At 42.8% G+C, this 7507-nt stretch overlaps 1 long non-coding RNA gene across 2 annotated transcripts; it reads left to right on the top strand.

Annotated features, from left to right (window-relative positions):
* Positions 1–6829: 6829 nt before the first annotated feature.
* Positions 6830–7507, top strand: LOC107833710 (uncharacterized). 2 transcript variants are annotated; one of them, XR_001659471.1, is made up of 2 exons: positions 6830–7160; positions 7215–7507. It is a non-coding gene; the product is annotated as an uncharacterized LOC107833710 (long non-coding RNA). The 2 variants fall into 2 exon arrangements; XR_001659470.1 differs by having other exon boundaries at positions 6832–7171.

Raw genomic sequence — 7507 nt, 5'->3', positions numbered from 1 at the left:
ATTTTCTGCCGCTGAGAGGAAACCACTGCGCATGTCCTGGAGCGCCGCGCGCGAGTGAAAGGTGGGGAGGGGAGGGGAGGACGGAGAGTGAAAGGTGGGGAGGGTGGGGGGAGTAACAGAAACACGTAGTTGCTTGGATTTTAATCGGTGGGTTTTGCATCCACTGAAAACAAAGATGTTAACAAATAAAGTGGACAGAATGCTGTACGTTTAGTGATATTTTCACAGTTGTGGTCTTGACTGGTCTTGAAATAAAATGCCAAAAAATAAAATGGTCTCGGGCGCCAAGTCCTCAGCGCCCGAGACCGAGACAAGACCGAGACCAAATGCGGTCGAGTCCGAGACGAGACCATCAACAAATGGTCTTAAGACCGGTCTTAAGACCAAGACCAACTTCGAGTACCACAACACTGGCTTACACATTTGAAGTTGTTGTCCGGCCAGCATATTAACAACTTAATCCTCATTATAGTTCGTCAGGTTAAGGTTTTTCTTCCCACTTGCGCGTATCAGGTCGCAGAATAGTGACATTTGTCGAGTATGAATGACGTTCAGGTAGGATGAATGCGACCTGGACGTTAGGTCACATTTGAATCGGATACGTATCGGATGGCCTGGATCGCATTCGAAAAGAGTCCGACCTGTGTTGTTCAGACTGTCATGAAAAAATCAGATACAGGTCCCATTATGTCAGTACTTCTCAAATAGTGGGGCGCACCCCCTCAGGGGGCGTGGTGAAGTGTCGGGGTCGGGGAGAAGCAGGACTTTATAATTGTCTTTATTCATGTTAACTGATAAACAACCTCCGGTCACTAGGTGGCAGCAGTGTTCAAACTAATCAACAGACTGGCTGTTCCAGCCAGTAGCTACACAGCCCTGTTGTAAACAGAGCAGAGGAGGAAAAATAAAATAAAATAAAATAAACGGAGCTAAGGACGCTTATGTTTTGAAATATATCTACAGTCATAGAGGAGAGACGGAGAAGTTTGACAGTGAACACAAAAAGGGCAGCAGAGGTCAGTAAAGTAAGTATGACAGAGTTTTATGGCCAGGCTAAGATATTTTTATTTTCAAATACAAGAATACAGTCATAATACTGCGACAACCAAGTCGTATTAGCAGATTAATTTAAATATTGGCAGAATAAAGACGCAATATGAAAGTCGTTAAATTAAAAAGCTTCGACAGAGTCAGAGGTGCAAAAAGTGGGTATGCAGCGTATGCAACGCATAGGGGCACAGCACCAGTGGGGGCGTCAAAACTCCGTCTGGAGGGGGCGACGCACCGATTAGAGTCGCCTCGGGGGGGGGGGCAATTTATGTTTTCGCATCCACCTGAATAATGTGCAGTTGCGCCACTGGACAGAGTGATATGTAATGTGACCCGCTCAGAAAGTCTGGTCCTTTCTACTAAATAAAAAGTTGTTTAAACAATCGTTTCAAAGTCCTGGGACCAGGGATCACCAACCTTTTTGAGACTGGGAGCTACTTCACGGGTACAGAGTAACATGAAGGGCTACTTGTTTGATAAAGATACAATTTCTTGGCTCAGCCTTTATAATAATATGCATGCGGTCTAATCATGTTAACTACTCACAATAGTTAGCAGTAATGATTTACCTTGGCAGATATGGTTAATGTCAGCCATCCGGACCGCCAGAACCTTGCACACAGTGAAAAGCTCAGCCGGGATCCAAACGACCGCTTTTAGAACTACAAGTGGGATCAAACTTCACTCATTCATTTCTAGCTTACAGAAAAAGCGCCAAGCCGCCAAATAAACAAAAGTAAACTGACCAGTGACATTTAGACTTTGACGTGCTGTGGGTCCAACCGTACAGCTGCAGGCGCTGCTGCCCTCTGATAACATCCTGCAGGCGTCTGCACATAATACTGAACTTTAACCCCAGAAAAGAGTTGTATACATACAGCAAATTATTTTAAACATTTTTATAATTCACTTAAAATTTTTTTTATAAAAATAAACAAATGTTATTATTTCAAGGTAAAAACATTTAATTGAATAATTTTTTTGGCAGTGCTCCCTAATGACAAACGCTATTTTCAGAACTTGCAACTAACCAGGTCCCCTCGGGCGACCGGATGCCTGCGGGCACCGTGTTGGTGACCCCTGCCTGGGGCTGAAAATTAGCTTCTGATGTGCTAAAACATGTAGTATTTACTCATTTGTTAAACCAATACCAACTACAACCTTACAAGACCCTCAGTACTCCACGATGTAGTGAACTATGGTGAATAGCTATCATAAAATTAGTCTTTATTCTCGTCCACTTTACTCGTATTTAAAAGAAATAAAAAACTCAGAGCCCGTGTAGCAGTGTGATGTTATTACACTAGATTGCCAAGTGTGACGCTATTTCGGTAGGAACTCATCTGAATAGTACCAGCTTTTATTTTGAAATGACGGCAGATCCATTGTAAACAGCGGGTAACTTCCTGTTTCAAAATTATTATTTTTTATTTAAATTTGGTGTGTTATAAATGAAAATGTAAATTGTTATCTCTACTGTTAAACATATTGAGTTCATATATTGTTGTTTTGAGTGTCAGTTTGGGGTTTAAGAAGAAAAATTAACGGGGCATACCACTATAGTTCATGAAAGGTTTTCCCACGATCTCCGTTGCGCTCTTTCAGTTCGGATTCCGAGAAGGCGCTGTGAAGCACCGTGCGGAGAAAGAGCCTGTTTTTGACTCTTTTTTTTCCCTGCTGTTTAATGCAGGACTATTAAAAGTCCCTCAAGATCAGCTGTTGTCTGGCNCTGACCAGTGACATTTAGACTTTGACGTGCTGTGGGTAGCGAAGCAATTTAGGATTTTGAAAGCTTTGTTGACGGAGCAGGTTCTTCTTGCCCACCCTGACTTTACAAGGCCTTTCCTGCTCTCTGTTGATGCGTCATCTTCCGGATTAGGAGCTGTGCTGTCACAGGTACAAGATGGCCACAACATTGCGAGGCCCATTGCCTTTGCTAGTAAGTCCTTGAATCATGCACAGTCCAAATACCCAGCTCATAGGCTTGAGTTTCTCGCCATGAAATGGGCTATTCATGATAAGTTTAGTCATTGGCTGCGTGGACACAAATTTACTGTTTGGACTGACAACAACCCTCTGAAGTACATTCTTACCAAGCCGAAACTGGATGCTTGCGAACAGAGGTGGGTGGCCAAGCTGGCCCCCTTTGATTTTGACATTCAGTATATTCCAGGGCCACGAAACATTGTGGCAGATGCATTGAGCAGGGAACCATTTGCTAGGCACAAGATGATGCACCGTTTGACGAGGACTCCATATGACACTTTGCTGGAAGAGGCCAGAGGTTTGTTGGTGGAAGATGTTCAGAACATGTTTCGCCTTTCTCGGGAAGAGTCTGTGGATGGGAAGCTTAAATTTACCTCTCCGATCCAGGGCTCTGTCACAGGCAGTGTGGACATTAAGGACAATGCTGGAAGAGTTTCTCATGATGAGGTGTCAGCCTTATTTAAGTCTCACCATTGTTGGAGTGAAGGTGCAAAAATGAGGGCAACCTGCTACACACAACAGCTGGAGTAACTTTTGCCAGTGGGGTAGAGCCCACTGCCTGTCCTTACTCATGAGGAGTTGTATGATAAGCAGTGTCAGGATTCTGTGATCAGCCGGGTTTCTTTTTATGTGAACAGGGGAAGTCGACCATCCCGACGTGAGCACATTCACAAATCGCGGGAGACAAACCGTACATGCGACAGTGGGGTAAACTCACGACTCGGCTGGGTTTGTTGTATCGTGTTTCTAAACATGTGTTGAGCAAGAAGAAAGTGTTCCAATTTGTGGTACCAGTTGCTTTGAGAGGTCAGGTGTTGAAAGGGGTGCATGATCATGCAGGCCATCAAGGTCAGCAGCGCACACTCTGGCTTGCCAGACAGCGCTTTTACTGGGACTCGATAGAACATGATGTCAAAGAATATGTGAGCCATTGCAAGAGATGCGTCTTGAGCAAAGCACCTGAACCTGAGGCCAGGGCTCCACTTGTTTCTGTTGTCACATCAGCACCACTGGAATTAGTTTGTATTGACTTCTGGTCCGCAGAGGATGTCAATAACAAGTCCATCGACGTTCTAGTGGTGACAGACCATTTTACCAGGCTTGCATGTGCTTACCCATGTCCAAATCAGTCTGCCAAATCAGTGGCTCGCGTGTTATGGAAACAACAGGTTTTCCGCCTTTCTTTTTAATGTTCGGGCGAACTCCTAGGTTACCTGTTGATGTGATGTTTGGAAGTGTTCTCTTGGATGGCGAGACTGCTGACATGGACAAGTATGTTCAGTCATTGGGCACGGACCTCAGAGAAGCAATGACTTTGGCTCAGCAGCACGCCGAGAAGCAACAGTTGAGACAAGCTGAGGTGTATAACTGAAAGGTTAAGGGATACTCTTTGGAGAAGGGAGACAGAGTTTTGATGGCTAACAAAGGGGAACGGGGGAAACGGAAATTGGCTGATCGTTGGAAGGATACTATTTACATTGTGGTTCATAAGAACAGTGAACTGAATACCTATGTTATTCGTCATCCTGTCACAGGACGGGTTAGGACAGTTCATAGGAATCTGATCATGCCTGTAAACTTTTTGCCTTTGCCATCATGGGATGACTCTGTGTCCCAGACTTCTTTTTCAAACACAGTTTCAGCAGGTGGGCCGTCAGAAGATGTGGTTCCAGGTGAGCAGGACAGTGATGCTCGAACAGCTCACTGGGTTCCCTCCCTTCCAGAGTCCAGTGTGGTGATGACCGCAGGTGAAGCTACAGTAGCTAGTGAATCTGAAGCTATTGGAGTGAATGATGGTAGCGTTCAGGGTACAGGGATCATGTCTGCCTGTGGGGACCATAAGAGCATCTTGGATGGGGTGGATAATGGGACGGAGAGCTCACACTCTGAGGATCACAATAGTGACCAGCTTTCAGACTCTCAGTGTAGGTTTACGCCCAAGTGACACCATAGGTTCAACTAAGGCCGTTAGTAGTTCACATGTGTCTGGATGTGACTCAGTCGCTACTGTTGTACCTTAAGGGATTCCTTCGGTTGTTCCAGGGGACGGGATACGGACGAGACTAGGAAGACTTATCACACCTGTTAACAGGTTGATTCAGACAATGTCCACACAAAGAGTTAAGATTTTGTCATAGGGCCATTTATTTTGTGTTATTTATTGTTTTTCTTCTTTCTTTTATTGGGATTTATTATAATGGGTTCTGGTCATGATTTTATTTAGGTTGTCCATTGCACTGGACACATTGGGGTGATTTTGGGTGTACTCTATGATAGATGTGTAAGTGGCATGTCTTCTATGGTGAGGTGGGGACTTAGCTACCCCTCATCTCTCCTAATTCTTTATCGAATAGCTCTTTGCTGGTCGACCATTTTGGTCTTGTATGGAGGGTATACCTGGGTTACGTGTATTGTCATGGTCAGATTTGTAAAAAAAACAAAAAAAAAAAAAACATTTGTAAGATTATCTTTGTATGCTTGTTGTTTTCTTTTGGTATTTGGGTAAGATGCCCGCAATCTAGTGTAAAACTGTGGGGGTGTGATGTTATTACACTAGATTGCCATGTGCGACGCTATTCCGGTAGGAACTCATCTGAATAGTACCAGCTTTTATTTTGAAAAGACGGCAGATCCATTGTAAACAGCGGGTAACTTCCTGTTTCAAAATGATTATTTTTATTTAAATTTGGTGTGTTATAAATGAAAATGTAAATTGTTATCTCTAGTGTTAAACATATTGAGTTCATATATTGTTGTGTTGAGTGTCAGTTTGGGGTTTAAGAAGAAAAATTAACGGGGCATACCACTATAGTTCATGAAAGGTTTTCCCACGATCTCCATTGCGCTCTTTCTGTTCGGATTCCGTGGGAGAAGGCGCTGTGAAGCACCGTGCGGAGAAAGAGCCTGTTTTTGACTTTTTTTTTTCTTTCTGCTGTTTAATGCAGGACTATTAAAAGTCCCTCAAGATCAGCTGTTGTCTGGCTGTTATTCCCACAAGACACAACGCAGATTCAACTACGCTACACCTGGCACTTATACTCAATCATAAGCAAGTAACTGCAGCTTACAGAAAAATGCCTGGAAATAGATGAAACCTATCTTTTTATTGTTAATGCAAGCTGAAATATAAGGAATATTGCTACAATTTTTTCCACAATAAATGTTAAGAACTATATACCTTGTGGAAAATGAAACTGAAGTCATGACAAGTAAAAAGTAAAAAGTTTTACTGTGTTAAGTCTACACATGCACATCCCAGTGAATTTGCACTTTTTCTCTTTCAAACTGAGTAGTCTTGATTAAATGTTACTGATTCACTTGAACTAAATTTGGAAATTATTTTGAGTGTTCTGCCCCAGGCTGGAAGTCGGAAATGTCTTAATTAGTTTTAAAAAGTTCTATATTATTAATTTCTCTGTATTTTATTTTGAAGGAGAATTTTGAGATAGCAGTGCATTGTGGGTGTTGAGATGCTTTACCAAGGCCGAGAAAGAGTCACACGCTGTTAGACAAAGGGCCCATAGTAAATAGTTACATTTTTGATTCTGTTAGACACCAAGGTCCATTTCTCACGAGAAACAGAAACTTATCAGGCCACAGAGACATGGTGTGATTTCAGGGAGTGTCTTCAGTTCATATAATCAGCTGCCCTCCTCTTTCTCCTCAGACGCTGCAGACTTTTTTAGAAACTCTTCTCGGATGTAATGGTAAAGCGTCTCCTTTCAGCGCTGAAAGTTAATAAAATAAGTAAAGTCTGAATGCTTTTTTTGGCTGATTTTATGTTCCGTGTGTCAATACAAATTATGATTCATCGATTGAGATTCTCATTCTCAACAGATGATAGCAGAGGATGGTTTTGTGTTGACACATGAGCAGAGATTGGACTGGCCGTTAAGGCGCAGACTTTCCGAAACAGTACTCTGGTGTAGGGCCCAAATAAAAGGTAAGGACACTTGTTCCTTAATATACACCATTGTACTGTTTCTCAGGTCTGTATAAATTTCAGTTATCAGCCGTTGTCTGTACTGTTTCCCAGGTTTGTCTAAATTTCATATTCCTTTTACATTTCTGTTCAAATTGTGTTTCACTGGCCTGTCTACATGTTTAACTGTTCATAGGAATAAGTGAAGAAAAAGTAGTTTTTAGGTGTGAAGAAAAAGTAGTTTTTAGGTGTGAAGAAAAAGTAGTTTTTAGGTGTGAAGAAACAGTAGTTTTTAGGTGTGAAGAAACAGTAGTTTTTAGGTGTGAAGAAACAGTAGTTTTTAGGTGTGAAGAATTAGGTGTAAAGGTCGATTGGCACTGCAGAGGGAGGTCGCTGTCCCCGGCTTTTCCCGGACGCGGGGAAGGTAAAGGCGAGGTTTTGTCGGTTTTATCCTTGGGGAGTTCTGCCCCCTAAAAAGAACGCGTTAGCCAATCTGTGACTTGCTCAAGAAACACAAAAGTGTTGAGAGGGGTCCACCATAGGAAAAAA

The sequence above is a fragment of the Poecilia formosa genome, unplaced genomic scaffold (genome assembly GCF_000485575.1).
Source record: "Poecilia formosa unplaced genomic scaffold, Poecilia_formosa-5.1.2 Scaffold431, whole genome shotgun sequence".
Lineage (NCBI taxonomy): Eukaryota > Metazoa > Chordata > Actinopteri > Cyprinodontiformes > Poeciliidae > Poecilia > Poecilia formosa.
The sequence above is the reverse complement of the archived record's forward strand: the minus strand, read 5'-3'. Positions and strand labels throughout refer to the sequence as shown.